Source organism: Anser brachyrhynchus, assembly GCF_964034855.1.
Source record: "Anser brachyrhynchus genome assembly, chromosome: W".
Lineage (NCBI taxonomy): Eukaryota > Metazoa > Chordata > Aves > Anseriformes > Anatidae > Anser > Anser brachyrhynchus.
The window spans coordinates 20,811,398-20,831,662 of NC_137704.1; the positions used below are offsets into that span (position 1 = coordinate 20,811,398).

Sequence of the window (20,265 nt, forward strand, 5' to 3'; positions counted from 1 at the left end):
GTGAAGCCCTTCAGTCTGCCCCACAGGGGGCTGAGTTGAATGAAAGACATCTTAAGTGTTTCTATACATACACATGCAGCATGAGAGAAAAGCATTTCAGCTAAATACTCAGTATACTAATGCACTGTTGTGGTTTAACCCGGCCAGCAGCTAAACACCACACAGCCGTTCACTTACCCTCCCCCCTCCCTCTCTGGGATGGGGGAACAGAATCAGGAAAATGAAGCCTGTGGGCTGAGATACAGAAAATTTATTCGGACAGAATAGAAAGGAAAATAACAATAATAATAATAATAGTGATAATGATAATAGTATTAATAATAATAATGTGTAAGAAACAAGTGATGCACAATGGAATTGCTCACCACCCGCTGACCGATGCCCAGCCTATCCCCGAGCAGCTGGCGCCCCCACCCCGGCCAGCCACCCCTATATATTGTTTAGCATGGCGTCAGATGGTATGGAATACCCCTTTGGCCAGTTTGGGTCAGCTGTCCTGGGTCTGTCCCCTCCCAGCTCCTGCTGCACCCCCAGCCTGCTCGCTGGCAGGACAGAGCGAGAAGCTGAAAAGTCCTTGACTTGGTGTAAGCACTGCTCTGCAACAATTAAAACATCAGCATGTTATCAGCGCTCTTCTCATCCTAATCCAAAACATAGCACCCTACCAGCTACTATGAGGGAAAATTAACTCTGTCCTAACTGGAACCAGGACAGATATCCACCCCTTATTCCATACCATCTATGTCATGCTCAGGTTACACTCTGTCCAATACCTTGTAATTAATCACCATTTTCCTCTATGGTATACAGCAATCATGGTAGTGATGACATACAGTATTATATAATAATTAACATACTACAATTCAACTCATGGGCTATTCTCACCCAGTATCAAATCCCCTTGAGGTACACACCGGACCTCCCCATTCTTTTGCATTACCCACCAAGTGCATCCAGGTCCCTGAGCAAAAGCAATCCCACGAATGGGTTTGCCTTTTCCTGAGGCAGGAGTAGCCCAGACTGTCTTCCCCAGCATGTTTCTTACGTGCACTACAGGAACTTTATCCCCTTCTACAGTGCGTAACAGGTTTGATGGGGCAGGTCCAGCTCGGTTGGCAGATCCCCTAGTATTGACTAACCAGGTGGCCTTTGCCAAATGCGTATCCCAGTTTTTGAACGTCCCAGCACCCATTGCTTTCAGTGTAGTCTTTAACAGTCCATTGTATCGTTCAACTTTCCCAGAGGCTGGTGCATGATAGGGGATGTGATACACCCACTCAATACCATGTTCTTTGGCCCAAGTGTCTATAAGGTTGTTTCGGAAATGAGTCCCGTTGTCCGACTCAATTCTCTCTGGGGTGCCATGTAGCCATAGGACTTGCTTTTCAAGGCCCAGGATAGTGTTCCGGGCGGTGGCATGGGGCACAGGATACGTTTCCAGCCATCCGGTGGTTGCTTCCATCATTGTAAGAACGCGGCGCTTGCCGTTGCGGGTTTGAGGGAGTGTGATGTAATCAATCTGCCAGGCCTCTCCATATTTATATTTCAGCCATCGTCCTCCATACCAAAGAGGTTTTGACCGTTTGGCTTGCTTGACTGCAGCACATGTTTCACAATCATGAATAACCTGTGCTATAGTGTCCATGGTCAGGTCCACCCCTCGATCACGAGCCCATCTGTAGGTTGCATCTCTACCTTGATGGCCTGAGGTGTCATGGGCCCATCGGGCTATAAATAATTCACCCTTATGTTGCCAGTCCAGGTCCACCTGAGCCACTTCAATCTTAGCAGCCTGATCCACCTGCTGGTTGTTTTGATGTTCTTCAGTAGCCCGATTCTTGGGCACATGAGCATCTACATGGCGTACCTTTACAACCAGGTTCTCTACCTGGGCAGCAATATCTTGCCACAATGCAGCAGCCCAAATGGGTTTGCCTCTGCGCTCCCAGTTGCTCTGCTTCCATTGCTGTAACCACCCCCACAGGGCATTTGCTACCATCCATGAATCAGTATAGAGATAGAGAACTGGCCACTTTTCTCGTTCAGCCATATCTAAAGCCAGCTGAATGGCTTTCACTTCTGTAAACTGACTCGATTCACCTTCTCCCTCAGCAGCTTCTGCAACTCGTCGTGTAGGACTCCATACAGCAGCCTTCCACCTCCGATGCTTTCCCACAATACGACAGGACCCATCAGTGAACAGGGCATATTTCTTCTCATTTTCTGGTAGCTTATGGATTGGAATCAGGGAGTCTCGGTTGGTGTGATATTGCCGCCGGTGCACAGTTGTGGTAGCGATTGGCACTTGTTCTTCAACCCTCAGCAACCCCACAACAGAAGGGTCCTCTGAGAGACCGGGAAAGGTAGACAACTGTTTAATGTCCTCAGTCTCTAAGGCAGCTATGCCAAAAGCCCACTGGTACCCTTTCGGGTCCTTGAAATATCCTCTCCTGAGGTAATCTATACCAAGGATGCACGGAGCATCCGGGCCAGTCACAATAGGGTGCTTTTGCCACTCATTCCCAGTTAGGCTCACTTCAGACTCCAATACAGTTAACTGCTGGGATCCCCCCGTCACGCCATGAATACAGATGGGCTCTGGCCCTTTATAGCTTGATGGCATTAGAGTACACTGTGCACCGGTGTCTACTAAAGCCTTATACTTCTGTGTGTCTGACGTGCCAGACCATCGAATCCACACAGTCCAATAAACTCGATTGTCCCTTTCCTCCCCCTGGCTGGAGGCAGGGCCCCTCTAGTCCTGGTCAGAATCTTCGTTTCTGTGTCTGGAGGACTGCCCGCTAGAAATAGGAGCAGCAAGTTTCTTAGAGAACCCCTTTATCCCGATTGTTTTCTTTTGCAACTCACGAACCCGTGCCTTAGGGTCGCGGTAGATTTTCCATCCCATTTTCTCATGTCCTCTCCATAGTCACGTAGGTAAAACCACAGGGTGGCGCGGGGTGTGTAGCCACCATATTGTCTTATTGTCTTCCTTGCACAGATGAACGTTTACCCCTGACAGCTGAGACACTGGTTTGTACGGGGCGGGGGGGGGGGGGGGGGCGGGGGGGGAAGATAAATTCTTTTTAAGTTGGTGGAACTCTTCAGAAATTTTCTCCACAGCCGAGACGCAGGCCTGTAGGGAAGAGGAGAGACTTTCTTCGTACTGCCGGAGTTGTTTAGCTACTTCATCCACTGTGGGTTCCTCATGTTCTTTCTAGGCCATTATTGCCAATGAGCTGGCATATGATGATGGTGCACTCCGTACAAACTTCCGCCACATGGGTCGTGTACACTGGACTTCATCTGGATCTGTGGATATTTGTCCGTTGTCTAGGTCCTTATAAATCACCTCCCGTACGGCTAATTCCCTCAGGTACTGGATTCCCTTCTCCATGGTGGTCCACTTGCCTGGTAGACATACAAGTTCTTCCTTGTAGGGATACCTTTCCTTCACAGCTGACAGGAGACGCCTCCAGAGGCTGCGAGGTCGTGCTCCATCTCCAATTGCTTTGTCAATGCCTGCATCTCTAGCAAGGGATCCCAGGCGCCTGGCTTCCCTGCCCTCTAATTCCACACAATTGGCTTCGGTGTCCCAGCACCGGAGCAGCCAGGTGACAAGCTGCTCACTTATGCAGCGACCAAAATCTTTTCGCACATCTCGTAGCTCACGCTGGTATAGGTTTCAGGTAATTACTGTTGATTTTTCGACATCCTCATCCTCATCTTCATCCTCCTGCACATTTGATGGCCCAGCCTCGTCTTCTTTATACCTAGACATAGCAGAAGACTGTCTGCGTTCTAAACGACCTGAATCTCTATACCATTTAGTCACCTTGCACTGCTACAGCTCGTTTCTCTGACCCAGCCACAGGAGCTGGAGCAGCTGCAGGAACTGGAATGGCTACAGGAGCTGGAACTGGAGTGGCTGCAGGAGCTGGAGCGGCTGCAGGAGCTGGAGCAGCTGCGGGAGCTGGAGTGGCTGCGGGGTCCATTGTAGGGGAGGAGTGGGCGTTGGGCCTGTCACAGGACTTGGAGTGGCCGCAGGGTCTGTCACTAGGTTGATAGTAGCATGAATTGCAGCTCAATAGGCACAAGCCAGACCCCAGCACACTACAGTCATTTGTGTCTCTTTGGAACTGCCGGAGTCATGACACCCTTTTTTCAAGCATTCTACCAGTTTTTTAGGATTTTGCAGTTGTTCAGGGGTGAATTTCCAAAACACTGGAGGTGCCCACTACCCTAGAAGCCTGCTGTTGTGGTTTAACCCGGCCGGCAGCTAAACACCACACAGCCGTTCGCTCACCCTCCCCCCTCCCTCTCTGGGATGGGGGAAGAGAAACGGGAAAGTGAAGCCTGTGGGCTGAGATACAGAAAATTTATTCGGACAGGAATATAATAATAACAATAATAATAATAGTGATAATGATAATAGTATTAATAATAATAATGTGTAAGAAACAAGTGATGCACAATGCAATTGCTCACCACCCGCTGACCGATGCCCAGCCTATCCCCGAGCAGCCGGCGCCCCACCCTGGCCAGCCACCCCTATATGTTGTTTAGCATGACGTCAGATGGTATGGAATACCCCTTTGGCCAGTTTGGGTCAGCTGTCCTGGGTCTGTCCCCTCCCAGCTCCTGCTGCACCCCTAGCCTGCTCGCTGGCAGGACAGAGTGAGAAGCTGAAAAGCCCTTGGCCTGGTGTAAACGCTGCTCTGCAACAATTAAAACATCAGCATGTTATCAGCGCTCTTCTCATCCTAATCCAAAACATAGCACCCTACCAGCTACTATGAGGAAAATTAACTCTGTCCTAACTGGAACCAGGACATGCACATAGTATGGGAAACAAACAGCAAGAATTGGAGATCTGTGTTCGGTCGCAAGACTATGATCTCATTGAAATATTGCTCCATCTGTGTTAGGAGGGAGATATATGTTCTTCAAGGTGGTGGACCTCTTGGGACAGCTTCTCCATAGCTGAGATGCAGGCCAGTAGAGGGGCAGAGATTTTCTTCATATTGCTGAAGCTGCCTGGACAGAGCATCCACTGTTGGTCCCATCTCATCGTTCCAATCCTGCAATGGCATGTGATGATGGTGTACCCCGTACAAACTTGCGCTACATGGATGGCGTGCACTGGACTTCATCAGGATCTTTAGATGTCTGGTGGTTGTCCAAATCACTTTAAACCACCCCAGCACAGCTAATTCTCTCAGGTGCTGGAGACTTTTCTCCATGGGGGTCCACTTATCTATTGATATACAATATCTTCATGGAAGGGATACCTAGCTGATATACGGTATCTTCCTTGCAGGGATACCTTTCCTTCATGCCTGACAGGAGTCTCCTCCAGAGACTGAGAAGCTGTGCCTCTCTCCCAATTTCTCTGTCAATGACCCTTTCTCTAGAGAGGGATCCCAGCTGCTTGGCTTCCTTGCCTTCTTATTCCTGGCTGTTGGCCCCAGTGTCCCCCTATGACCTGCTGTGCCGTACCTCCAACAGATATTGGAGTGGTTGAAGTCCACTATGAGGACCAGGGCTTGTGAATGTGAGGCTGCTGCTGTCTGTATATATCAGGCCTCATCTGCTTGGTCTTCTTGACCAGGTGGCCTGTAGCAGACCCTCTGTGGTGGTTTTACCCCACTAAGCAGCCTAACTCCACCACAACCACTCTCTCACTTCCCTTCCTGAAAGGGAAAGGGGGAGAAAATATGATGAAAAGGTCTCAAGGGTTGAGATAAGGACAGGGAGATTACTCAACAATTATCGTCACAGGCAAAATAGACTCAGCGTAGGGAGATTAACATAATTTGTTGCCTATGACTATGTCCTGGTTTCAGCTAGGATGGAGTTAATTTTCCTCCTAGTAGCTGGTAGGGTGTTATGTTTTGGTTTAGGATGAGAAGAGCGCTGATAACATGCTGATGTTTTAATTGTTGCAGAGCAGTGCTTACACCAAGCCAAGGACTTTTCAGCTTCTCGCTCTGTCCTGCCAGCGAGCAGGCTAGGGGTGCAGCAGGAGCTGGGAGGGGACAGACCCAGGGCAGCTGACCCAAACTGGCCAAAGGGGTATTCCATACCATCTGACGTCATGCTAAACAATATATAGGGGTGGCTAACCGGGGTGGGGGCGCCGGCTGCTCGGGGATAGGCTGGGCATCGGTCAGCGAGTGGTGAGCAATTGCATTGTGCATCACTTGTTTCGTACACATTATTATTAGTAGTACTATTATCATTATTATAATTATTATTTTCCTGTCTTAATAAACTGTCTTTATCTCAACTCACAGGCTGCATTTTCCCGTTTCTCTCCCCCATCCCAGAGAGGGAGGGGGAGGGTGAGCAAACGGCTGTGTGGTGCTTAGCTGTCGGCTGGGTTAAGCCACAACACACCGGCAGACTGGAACAGTGAGAAGCTAAAAGCAAACTAAAAACACCTTCCCCCCCCCACACACACACACGTCCTCCCCCTGAGTGGCGCAGGGGTACAGGGCTTGTGGTCAGTCCATCATGCTTCATCTCCACCGCTCCTTCATGGTCACTCAGTTCCCCTGCTCCAACATGGGATCCCTCCCATGGGATACAGTCCTTTCTAAACTGATCCTACGTGGTCTTCCACACACAGCATCTCCTGAAGAACTACTCCAATACGGGTCTGTACCATGGGGTCCATCTGTCAGGAGCAAACTTCTCCAGCATGGGGCCTCCACAGGCGGCAGCTCCAGCCAGGTCACCTGCTCCTGCATGGGCTCCTCTCCACAGGCTACAGGTCCAACCCAGAATCTGCTCCAGCAGGGGCTCTCCATAGGCCACAGCCTCCTTCAGGACAGATCTATCTGCTTCACTGTGGGCTCCTCCACAGGCTGCAGCATGGAGATCTGCTTCACTGTGGTACACCATGGGCTGCAGAGGGACAACCTGCTCCACCATGGTCCTCTCCACAGGCTGCAGGGGAACTTCTGCTGCTGTGCCTGGAGCACTTACTCCCCCTCCTTTTTCACTGACCTTGGTGTCTGCAGGATTGTTTCTCACTCCTCTGTCTCCCAGCTGCTGTTGTGCAGTAGTTTTTCCCTTTCTTAAATATGTTCTCACAGAGGCGCAAACAACATCATTTATTGGCTTGGCTCTGGCCATCTTTTGGATGGAGCCAGCTGGAACTGGCCCCTATCTAACATGGGGCAGCTTCTGGACTCTTCCCACAGAGGCCACCCCTGCAGCCCCCCCGCTACCAAAACCTTGCATTGTAAACCCAATACTTCCCCACTATAATGTCACCTGTCCCTGCCCTCTCTTTAATCCTGACCCATAAGCTATCTGTCAGCTCCTCATCCAACCCCAGGCAGAGCTCTAATCACTCCAGGTGTTCACTGACATAGTGGGCAACACCCTTTCCTCATCTCCTCTACCTGTCCTTCCTAAAGATCCTATAGCCTTCCATTCAAACACTCCAGTCATGGGAGCCATCCCACCACATCTCCGGAATTCCAATGAGGTCATAGCCCTACAGGCGCACATACATCTCTGACCTCTTGTTTATTGCCCATGCTATGTGTATTAGCATACAGACATTTAAGTTGGGCCCCTGATGAAGCTGACTTACTGGCTGGAGTTCCTTTGTGCTGCTCTTCAGGTGCTTTCCTGCTGACGCGTGGCCCTTCTCCAGGCTCTGGACATCTATCACTGACACTGGCATCAAACTGGAAGGAGCAACATGGATTAAGGTTACCCTCCCCCAGCAACTTTAGTAGTTTAAAGCCGTCTCCACCAGCTTGGCAAGCCTATGACCAAAAATGCTCTTCCCCTTCTCTGACAGGTGGACCCCATAAACCCTCATCAGACCAGGTTTCTCAAAGCGAGTCCCATGGTCTAAGTAGTTGAACCCTGGTCTGTGGCACCAGTCCTATAAGCATTTGTTAATTTGCCAGATTCGACCACCCCTTTCCTTTGACCGGGAGGATTGATGGAAAAAACTACCTGTGCTCCTGAGTCCTTTACTGCTGTTGCCAAGGCTCTATAATCCCAGTTGATACTCCTCAGACTGCTCCTGGCTGCATCCCTGATGCCCATGTCAAATGGCAGCAGTGGATAATAGTCTTCAGGTTGTATGAGGCTTGGCAGTTGTCGCGTTAAGGGGTGTAGCCGATTAACCTTTACGGGTCCAGTGGGATTCAGGGTACTGAACTATCATGGTCACGGATTCACCAACAACGCAACACACCCTTACTCTAGTTGCTTTCAATGAGAACTATCACGGCTAGGAACACTGCAATTAAGTGCAATTTATTACAGCAACAGGTACACAGGTTCTTTGGATTGCCGGCAATAATTTACTGTCTGAAAAAGCAAGCTAGCATGCATGAAATACACAGGTACACAGCCTGGCTATTAACGTGTTAAAAGGCACAAAGGCTCTATAGAGATTTCTAAGTTTCCTGTATAACCAAGTCTCATCCAAAGGCGTCCCAGTGACGGGGTGGGGGGGGGGGGGGGAAGAGAGGCTCAGCCCATCGACTGATCCCAGGAGTCAGGAGGCCCTCGGGATGGTATATTCCCTCGTGATGGTATCTCCCCTGACGATGGTATCTTCCCTAACATCCCCTCTCTCTTAGGCCAATTTATATTATTTTCTATCTTTTAGGTGGAGCTTGAGTGACTCTAGTCAAGCATATCTTAGTTATGATTGGTGAAAAGTTTTCCCATCTCTGTTTAAAGGTATAGGCTCCGAGAAATTCAGAGCGCGTGCTCAGTGAGGGGTGGCCGCACCTTGGAGGTGGGTAGCTTTTGGGATGGAGGTGTATTTTGCTATTATAATGATATTATAATGAGCAAAAGTACACTAGAGTACAGCATTTGTCAGAAACATGACAGGTCGTTGGCTCAGGGTAGCAGATGTGCAATTTATCGGTCTCGGTGTGCACAAGAACAGTCGAGTCCCTACCTGGTCACAGAGCCTAGCCACAGTGTCTCCACTCTGCTCTACGCTCCGTACTGTTCCTTAGAGTCAGCACACCAGGTTCTCCCAGTGCAGTAACATCTAAGGTTGGAAGCCTAGGGAATGCTTGGGTAATGCAGCTATGCCCTACCCTGAAAGCCTCTTCAATGCTGTACATTTTCTTTAAAATGTGAATATTAGTTTAATTTTCCTAGTCACTTTAGGCAATTACTCCACAGCAGTCTCTTGGTGACATCCCTGACACGAGCCCATGGTAAGCAGCAGACTTTTCTCAAGAGCAGATCAGGTCAGTAGATAGATGCCTCCATACCTCTCAGAAGGGAGTCTCCTACTACTATCACCCATCATCTTTTCTTACTTTTCTTAGTTGGACTAGTTGTTATGCAGGATGCAGGAAGCAGATCAGGCTGTCTTACTCAACTCCCCCCCCAGTGGTCTTTCCTTTTCAGTCAGCAGAGGATTGAAGCGGTTCTGTAAGGGTTCCTCAGGCTTTAGGGGAAGACTCTTCCTCCTGCTGGTCATTATCACATTAAAAATATTTTGAGTAAATTAAATTTGCTTTCCCTTCACTTTACATTTTTGGAACTTGTATTCGGAACTAACAGAAATGAAACAGCTTAGTATAATTAGTTTGTAGACAGTATTAGATGATCAGCTGCAGTCTCAGATGAATAACCAAGCAAAATTATCAGTTTGGAAGAACAGTAAGCATTCAGGCTCTGATCTTTCATCTTTTAACACCACTGAAAAAGTTGCCTCAGTGGAAGTCTCCCCTGAACACAGCAGACTTTCACAAAGGTAATAGGGTGCAACTCAGTGTGTATATATTTTTTAAAAAGTCCTTCAAAATTAACAGTGAAAGTCAGTAATTAGTCTATGAATTATTTTCATTATGACAATTAAAATAGTATCTCATTTAAGAGATGACCCTTCAGATGTTTTCAGCCTTTTCTACCAGATTTTTCGAGGAACAATCGTCCTCTTGAAAATTAAGTCTACAGCTCGGTAAGCACTGAGTATCCAACATCTGTCGAGCACAGAAAAACCATATCAGTATTAACACTGGCTACTTAGTCTGTAAACACTGGGTCAGGGACAAATGGTCTTTTGGATTTAAGTATGTATGTTGCGATACTAGCTGTGTGGCCAGAGATGTTTTTTTGATACTAAAGAGGAAGCAAGAATGGTGGACATGAAGTTACATATATTTACCATAATGGTTAGTATCTTGCGACTGTGATGCTCTGGGAAATACTGGAAAAATGATTTAAGGTGGGGACATATCCTTTACTTTTAACAATGATCTAAGATTATAAAATGGAGCCAGACAATACTAAAGGTTTTTCACAGATTTCAATGGGCCTTGGATTAGATCTGTGTCTTATTTCCAGATTAAGTGTATAGACATAAATTATACCTCAAGCAACACAAAAAAAGTATTCTAAGTTTTATCACATAAAACTTGACCATTTGGCTTAATACAATGTCACTCATCTATTTATTTTCCTCAGGATATAAAGTCATGATTTAACCAGTTTCTTTCCACACTAGGGTAAAATAAAAACACTCCCAGACTTTCTATATTTACACATAATCATCATCTAAAATGTGCTAGCATGGACAAGTCAAGTTGAAATAAGAATTTTATTGGAAAATATATTTTTCCTTCCCACAGCTTCAAATAAACAGCTGAAAAAGGTTAACTCCCTTTTGGAACAATGATACTGGAGTTCATAAAAACATATACATTAAGGGCATATAAAAAACACCTTAGGTCTAAATACTATGTGCAATGCAAGGTCATGAATCACTATCCATCTATTCACATTTTCCTCAATATATTTGTAATTACAATAAAATGTATCAGTATCTGGTAAATGTAGATTACATAAAGTTATCATAAACTAAAGCACTGTCTAGCTAAAACTGCCTTTAGCAATTATGAGCTATGCATAATAATAAAGATAGGGAGCAATGACAGGATCAAGGGACAGATCAAAGAAAAATATCTAGACCCTGTACAAACATCACAAAGTGATACTTAGCATGGACCATGCTAGTTTATCTTTTTTCTCACACTAATGGCCTTTAAAGTTGCAAAACATTATTATTCTGAATTATTATTATTACTATTTTTATTATGCTGATTCTGCATTTACAATATGTAAGAGGGTATAAACCTCTTGCAGGAAGAGGAGGACAGGAGACTGGAAACTTTCTTAAATCAATTGCAGATTCCCTTTAGGTGGTTCCTCATCTTTCTCTTTTCACCTCAAATTTGTTCCCACCTTCGTTTCACCAAAGGTATCTGCTACTGCAGTTGTTCTAAATATCACATGAATTGTGTGTGTGCTGATGTTCTTACAGAGAGGAAGAAGCTTCCAATGCAGGTGGATGGGAACATCCCAGGTGTTTTATTTTTAATCCAGTTTTTCAAATCAAATGCTGGTTGTGCTTTCAAAGCCCTGTGTCAAACAACAACCAGGATTATTATACTTCTACTACTAAATGATCTGTATCATTTGAAATAAACATTTGTGAGAAGTGGGAAGTCTCAGCTTCTGCACCATCCAGAACAATTTATTCCAAGGACACAAAAATTGACAAAGTGTTCTAGTTGAATGTTGAAGAACAGCAGAGGAATAAATCACAAGCAATTCCTTCGAGAAAAAAGGAAAGTAAGTGACACTGCTCAAGGGAAAATATATTTCCTATGTAAATTAAAATCTGTCTTGTCATGTCCTTACAGGTTCTGGCTCCTCATTATCAAAGCACAGCCATTTCTCTTTAAACACAGGCAAAACTAATTACCCAAATGACCAATGTCTTCATATTACATGTGACCCCATAACAGTTTCTTCATTATTATTGTGTTTATCAACACTATACTACTGCATTGTATTATTTAGGATGATAAGGAAGAACGATAATGGTCATAAAACAATGAGCCTTTCTTTTCATTTTTCCTATATATCCACATTGATGGTAGTCCATATTAAACCTACCAACTCTAAATTTCTAAATACATACCCAAACTATTAAAGTCAACTTGTAACTTAAGATTAAGAGAATTTCAACAAGAAATTTAATAAAGCTTTAGCCAGAGAGAAATAAAATTTGAGTATATTCAAAGAACACTAACAACATGAAAGGACTGTAGATTTAAATTTACTTGATGTTTTTAAAATAGGATTACCAAACTCAATGTGTATATATACCTATATAAATCTAAATGTATAGATATTTCAATATATATATCTATTCCTCAATATATCTCTATATTATAACAACATATGACATATCTATATTGTATATACCTATATAGATATCTACATAGTTATATATATCATATTGATCTAGATACGACAGATATGTAGAAACATAGAATGATTAGGGTTGGAAGGGACCTTAAAGATCATCTAATCCCAACCTCCTTGCCATGGGAAGGGACACCTACCACTAGACCAGGTTGCTCAAAGTCCCATCCAACCTGGCCTTGAACACTTCCAGGGATGGGGCATCCACAGCTTCTCTGGGCAACCTGTTCCAGTGCCTCACCACCCTCACAGCTGCAAGGATTAAAGTTGTGTTTTTGCGGTGGAAAATTCCACTAACCTTGCATATTAAAATGTGATTGTGCAGATATAGCAGTCAGGGGTATGTTAAGCAGATAAGGGGACAGTGGAAGGTCCCACTGTACGTACAGGGCATAGTAACAAGCATCGGGTAGGTTGTGAACCTGTAGTACTCAGCCAATGAGGAAACAGGGGAGGAATCAAGCATCGGGTAATAGGGGATATAGGGCTATGATACATTTCTGCTGAAAACGGTTAGGTATTGTGTAATTGTATGGCCCAAGGGGCCAATAAAAGGAACTTGAGTACTTTGGCCAAAATACAGGTCTGATGAAGATTGGGTTCGTCAGGCTTTGAATTTATACGTAAACAATAAGACTCCTTTTTCAGAGGAGTCAAGTTATGTTGCTTGCTGAGTGCAGGGGGTAAGTCAGTTTTTATTGAAAACAGGTCAGGACCTGGAGAAAGAGGAGTCAGAGGGAAGGATGGGTTGATGGAAACCCTTGGATAATTTACCCCCTCCCTATAATCTTAATATTGCACTGCTGGCGGCAGCAGCCACTCCAGGAAAGGAGCCAGGGACTGCAATTAACACTGTCCCTAGAGAAGGAGTGCATTCTAGGCTTTGGTAAGAATTAGAACAAGGTAGAAGAGAGACTGAGAATTTCCCCTTCCCTGATACTAACAGTGCTAACACTCCTATGTATCCTCTTAGGGAGGTCCCAATTGGATCAGTGCAAATAAGTTATGTGAACTCCCTTCCTTACCAGCACGGAAGTTAGGAGTTATAAGAAGGAAATTAAGCCTTTAACTGAGGACCCTATAGGACTAGCAGAATAGTTAGATCAGTTTCTAAGGCCTTATTTATATTCTGGGGGTGGGGGAGGGAAATGTCAATCTTGAGTATGTTCTTCACTGGAGAAGAGGGGGGAATGATTAGGCAGGCAACTATGCAAGAAAAGGAAAGAAACAACTCCCCAGGACAGGGAGTGTGATAAATTAGCGGGTGTTTGTTCATTGTCTTTAAAAGGAATTCAGAGGATCTGCTGAGAAGATAAGGTTTTGCAATTTACGACCTTGTTAAGGGGGAAGACTAAGCAAGTAGATAGTGGGGTGGGGGTGTTGGATAAACATCCTTGGTAAAAGAAAGACTCTGTGAAATACTGTTTCCCGCTTCACTACCCTCCCCCTTGAACACGAGCACAATGCATGATCATTGAAAGAAAAACAACGACCCCCAACAACGAACTGCACAGCTTCAGAAGGTCCAACAAGTCCTGACAAGCCGAAACTTGGATGCTATAAAACGGCGACACTGAAAAGGGAAAGTTGCGTGCTGTGGTGGAGCGGAGACTCCCCAGCCGCCCAGCGCTGTTTTGCTTGTGCCTGCTTACTTAATTAATAAAATATTTCTGATAGACCAAGAAATTTGTATGGTCTCACTTATAACAAATTTGGTGCCGTGACTCGGATGAAGACGGATTGACTGGGAATCCCTCTAGGGGAGGCGCCCCGCCGATTCTGGCGGCCCCGGGAACGGGAAATCCCGCTCGAGCCCTTCACCGACGAACCCAAAATTAGGCACAAGCAAATAAAACCGGTAACCCCAAGCAATCTTTGTGCACGAAGACCGAACGAAGACCCACGGGGTGGGTAAGTATAGGCCGGTGATCCGTTCGGTTGGGGTTGGTGATCCCGGAGTGCGTCTGTGTGAGACGTCCAATTGCGGACGAAGTGAGTGCGGACCCCTCAGTAGTGCGGTTCCCACATCCCGCGAGGGACTGGTCCACGACCAGGGGGAAGCGGCTGTGTGTGTGTGTGAAGGCACTCCGGAAGATGGGACAGAAGAAGAGTAAGTCTTCTGGTCCCATGGGTGGGGTAATGCCTAGTGCTAGGTTGCCCCCTATTCCCCCAGATAGTCCACTGGGGTTAATGATTAAGAATTGGAGTGATTCCCCTTTTAGGCGGGGAAAGGATAAAGTAAAAATGATTCATTATTGTGTTGAAGTTTGGGGAGGTAGGCAAATTATTGGCCCATATTTGGGTCTTTTGAAGACTGGGTTTGCCAAGCCTTAAACATTTATGTAAATACAAAGGAACCTTTTTGTTTAGAGGGGAGCGAATATGCGAGCCTTTGGATTGGCTCAGAGAATCGAGTTAATCTGTACCCTCTGTACCCTTTAAAAGAAAAAGGAGGGGCAAAATTACAAATTGTGGAGCAAGAGATAAAGTACCTGGGTCACCAGTTAAGTAAGGGGACTAAGAAGTTAGACCCAGGCAGAATCAGTGGAATATTGGCTTTAGCGTCCCCGCGAACTAAAAGGCAGGTACGGCAACTGTTAGGGTTGACCGGATACTGTAGACAATGGATAGAAGATTATAGTGGAAAGGTTAAATTTTTATATAACAAGCTGAATAAGGATGGATTACTCAAATGGACAAAAGAAGATGAGGAACGACTGAACAAGTTAAAGGAGGAACTAGTACGCCCCCCAGTGTTAAGCTTACCAGATTTAAGGAGGCTGTTTTGTTTTGTTTTGTTTTTTTTGTGAACAGTGCAGCAGGCACGGCATACGGAGTGCTGGCCCAAGAATGGGCAAGGAGTTAAAAAAAAAAAACAAACCTGTGGCCTATTTGTCTAAATTATTGGATCCGGTTAGCCGGGGTTGGCCAAACTGTTTGCAGGTAGTGGTAGCTGCTGCCTTGTTAGCGGAAGAAGCACAGAAGATCACTTTTGGGGGGGAAATCAAAGTAATATCTCTACACAATATATGCGGGGTACTGCAACAGAAGGCAGAGAAATGGATCACTGACGCCAGATTATTAAAATATGAAGGAATTTTGATTTCCTCTCCAAAATTAACATTAGGAACAACCTCCCTACAGAACCCTGCTCAATTTCTTTATGGGGAACCAAATGAGTCCTTAGGACACGATTGCCTCCGAAATATAGAAGAGCAAACGAAATTGAGACCTGATCTAGAGGAGGTGGATTTACCCATCGGTGAACAGATATATGTGGATGGTTCCTCGAGAGTAGTCGAGGGAAAGCAAAAATCAGGATACGCGTTAGTAAACGGGAAAACATTTGAGATAGTGGAATCTGGACCTTTGAGTCCTAGCTGGTCCAAGCTTGCGAGCTATATGCCATATTGCGGGCCCTAAAATTGTTGAAAAATAAAAGCGGTACAATATATACAGATTCAAAATATGCTTATGGGGTAGTACATACATTTGGTAAAATATGGGAAGAAAGGGGGATCATCAATTCACAAGGAAAGGGTTTAATACATCAGGAATTGATTACCCAGGTTTTACAAGCTATCAGAGAGCCCAAAGAAATTGCCGTAGTACATATAAAAGGGCATCAAAAAGGCCTCACCCCTCAGGTTAGGGGTAATAATCTAGCAGATCAGGAGGCAAAAAGGGCAGCATTAATGAGTATAAGAATTAGAAGAACGAGGGAAGATTGCCCAGACTGTGGGAAATACTTAATACTTATACTTAAGATATAGTAATTAATATAATAATAATATAATAGTATATAATAATGCTTAATATAATACTTAATACTGTGGGAAAGACTTAAAGGAATTTCCATGTTATGATTGCTGGAGTGAATGGGGAGTTGATGGGATTGAATGCAATTGTTCTGAGGAAGAAAGCCCGCCTTATAAAAACTGCTACAAGTGCGGGCCGACTAACTCCCTGTGGTCGAATGGACCCATTCCCCTCCCCTTACTCTGTTTCACTATTACAGAAGAAGACAAGATGACACAAATGGGGGTTCAAAACAAAAAAACAAAAAAACAAACAAAAAAAAAAAACGATAAAGGGAAATGGGTACTGCCTGATGGACGGGAAGTGTTACCAAAATCAGTAGCTATGAGGGTGCTACGGAGATTTCATGAACAGACGCACTGGGGTACTCAGGCGTTGGTGGATCAATTTGCCACATATTATATGTGTATAGGGATTTATAATATAGCAAAGAGGATCGTAAATGATTGCATAACTTGTCGGAGGGTAAATGCTCAACACATGAGAAAAAGGGTCCCGGGAGGAGGACGAGAATTGGCACATCGACCTTTTGCAAAGATTCAATTAGATTTTACTGAACTTCCAAAAACGGGGCGATATAGATACTTATTAGTTATTGTAGACCACCTCACAAACTTTGTTGAAGCATTCCCTACGGCAAGGGCCACAGCTCAAACCGTGGTAAAGATATTATTAGAAAGCATCATACCAGATACGGGGTAATAGAAGCAATTGACTCTGATCGAGGCCCACACTTTGTGTCAAAGGTATCCCGAGACACGATGAAGGCTCTGGGAATTAAATGGGAATATCACACTCCCTGGCATCCTCAGAGTTCGGGAAAGGTAGAACGAATGAATGGTGAAATTAAAAAGCAACTAACAAAGCTTATGATAGAGACAAAAACCTCCTGGGTGAAATGTTTACCGCTTGCACTATTGAATATCCGGACATAGCCCCGAGCCGATGTCGGAATCTCACCTTTTGAAAGGCTGTATGGTATGCCTTATGATTTAGAGATGCCATCTGATCACCCCCAGGTACAGGATATCCAATTAAAACCTTATTTAATACAGCTTATGAACCGACGGAGGGAGTTGCAAGCGAAAGGCTTGGTGGCTAGATTTAGCAATCCATAGGATACAACCTGGAGATAGGGTTCTAATTAAGACATGGAAAGAAACGTCTTTAACACCACGGTGGGGAGGTCCCTATGTTGTTTTACTTATCACAGAGACGGCTATCCGGACGGCTGAGAAGGGGTGAACGCATGCCAGTCGCGTGAAAGGACCAATCCAGAAAAGCGAATGGGAAGCGGTCGCAGGCCCTGATGACTTAAAGCTCACGTTGAAACGAACTCAATAAGTATGGTCTAACTGTCTATGTATCGTAAAAAAAAAAAAAGGAGGAAAGGGGACCCTGTTTGATCAGAAAAAGGTCGCGGTTACCTGAGAAACTCCCCTGAAGAACACTGCTGCTGCCGAGAAGAACCTGCACCTTGTAGTTCGCTGCAACCGAACTGACAAGCGAGGCAGAGAGTGAAACGGTGGGGAATTACGTGGCCAGGTAAAGAACTCTGGAAAATGGGCCCTAGCCATTTTTTTTTGCGATACATAGTAATGGGTACGATTGTTTACACTGTTCCTGGGTCTGCGCACCCTCACAAACCTTTTAAATGGAGCCTGATTAGATGGGAAGATCACCATGTTGTTCAGCAGATAACTACTGCTGGGGGACTGATAGGGAAGGCATCATCTATATAAAGAAGGAAGAGACTAAGAGTCCCCAACGGGTGGGACCAAATCAGAAACTGTCGGGGAGTGTTTTGAGGATTCAGCCTACACAAGCTTTTAGAATGCTAACTCCTAATAGCCCTAAACCACTGGAGGTTGCTAATAAATCAGTAAACCCGGAGTACGGGATTAGAAATGAAGGGGTGACCGGGAATAACATATGGAGAATCATGAATGCTAGTTATCAGTTGTTGAATCAACCAAATCCAGACGTGCCTAGACCTTGCTGGTTATGTCTTGATATAAGGCCCTCATATTACGACGCCATTGGGGATCTGGGAGAGACCACCCGTTCAAACGAAACCGATCCCCCACAATGCAATTGGGGAAGGGATGTAGGAATAACGTTAACGGAAGTAACTGGGAATGGCAGATGCGTAGGCACGGTCCCTGGTGATGTGGGAATAGAAATGTTGTTTTTGCAGTGTTACATTGTTTAGAAGGAAGGAATGTGGTATTGAGATATGCTTACAGTGATAAGAAAGCTCAGCAGGTGACCTCCTAAAATGCAGACAACCAGACTCCTTAGAGCAATCAGGTGAAAATCACTATGTTAAGTCAAGCCAGATAAGGGGAGAAAACATTACCATCTCAAAAACAGGCCGGCAACTGAAGGCCAGGCATTGTCTGTGAAGCATCAGATAGATTGTGAACCTGGATTACCCACTCCAGTGGGGAAACAGGGGAGGGTCCTGTCATCAAAAAGTATATAAACTGTGTTTTTGGAGCTGGTAGGTGCGCTCTCCTGCTTGTGGGGCGCCCGCCATTGCAATCGCGAATGGATTGCTACTTCACTGAGATCCCCGCCTGGGCCTGGGTTGTTGGCTACGGAGTGTTTCTCACAGTAAGAAGTTCCATCTATGCAATATTACAGAAAATGTTACACAATTAGACAAAGAAAAATGGTTAATACCAGCAGATAACACCAGATGGGTATGTTCGTCTCTGGGGGTAACTCCATGCTTATCTTTGAAATTGTTCAACTCGTCTCATGATTTTTGTGTACAGGTAGTAATTATACCTAGGATTCTTTACCATTCTGAGGAGTATATGTACATCCAACATGCTATGGCAAAAAAAAAAACACTTAAGGAAGAGAGAGCCTATTACGGCTGTCACTTTAGCCACTCTGATGATTCTGGGGGCTGCAGGAGCCGGAACTGAAATTACCTCTCTGGTAAAACAAAGCCAAGAATTTACCTCTCTACGCACTGCTGTAGATGAGGATTTGGCCCGTATCGAGCAATCTGTATCAGCTTTAGAGAAATCTGTACGACAAAATCGTAGGGGATTAGATGTGATTTTTCTACAACAAGGAGGATTGTGTGCAGCCCTACGAGAGGAGTGTTGCGTATATGCAGATCCTACTGGAGTAGTAAGGGATACAATGACTAAATTGAGAGAAGGGTTAGAAAAACGAAAAATAGAAAATGAGGCCCACCAGAACTGGTATGAATCCTGGTTTAATTACTCACTTTGGCTCACTACACTGCTATCAACTATAGCAGGACCTTTGTTGCTGCTCATATTAACACTAACTTTTGTACCATGTATATTCAATCGAATAATCGCGATTGTAAAAAAACCGATTAGAGGCAGCTCACCTTATGCTTGTGCGTGCGAAATATGAATCTCTTGAACAGGAGGAGGATGACGCAGAAACTTTAATATTGAGCAAACAAGTGCTTCAAAAATTCATCAATGAACAAAATATGTTAGAAAAAGAAAAAGGAGGGATTGTGATAAATTAGCGGGTGTTTGTTCATTGTCTTTAAAAGGAATTCAGAGGATCTGCTGAGAAGATAAGGTTTTGCAATTTACGACCTTGTTAAGGGGGAAGACTAAGCAAGTAGATAGTGGGGTGGGGGTGTTGGATAAACATCCTTGGTAAAACAAAGACTCTGTGAAATACTGTTTCCCGCTTCACTACCCTCCCCCTTGAACACGAGCACAATGCATGATCATTGAAAGAAAAACAACGACCCCCAACAACGAACTGCACAGCTTCAGAAGGTCCAACAAGTCCTGACAAGCCGAAACTTGGATGCTATAAAACGGCGACACTGAAAAGGGAAAGTTGCGTGCTGTGGTGGAGCGGAGACTCCCCAGCCGCCCAGCGCTGTTTTGCTTGTGCCTGCTTACTTAATTAATAAAATATTTCTGATAGACCAAGAAATTTGTATGGTCTCACTTATAACAGGGAGTAATCCAGTAGAGCGGAAATATTCGCTTGCCAAAGCTGCTTGGGATAGTAGCAACCCACAATATAGAAATCATAGGACAGATTTAAGGGATATAATAACAATGGCAATTAGGGAAGCAGTACCAAAGTTCCAGAATTTCGTCAAGGCATTTGAAGTCCAACAACAAAAGGAGGAATCCCCTAATGACTTTCTGG

At 44.9% G+C, this 20,265-nt stretch overlaps 1 protein-coding gene and 1 long non-coding RNA gene across 2 annotated transcripts in view; one reads left to right on the forward strand and one right to left on the reverse strand.

The window, feature by feature from the left end:
* LOC308184892 overlaps window positions 1–18,977 on the forward strand; it is a 110,855-nt gene extending 91,878 nt beyond the window's left edge. The window contains exon 2 of the long non-coding RNA XR_013943010.1: window positions 17,309–18,977. This is a non-coding gene — a long non-coding RNA (uncharacterized lncRNA). The remainder of the gene's footprint in view (window positions 1–17,308) is intronic.
* Window positions 1–20,265, reverse strand: part of LOC308184725 (kinesin-like protein KIF2A) — a 374,830-nt gene that overhangs the window by 133,473 nt on the left and 221,092 nt on the right. The window lies entirely within an intron of this gene.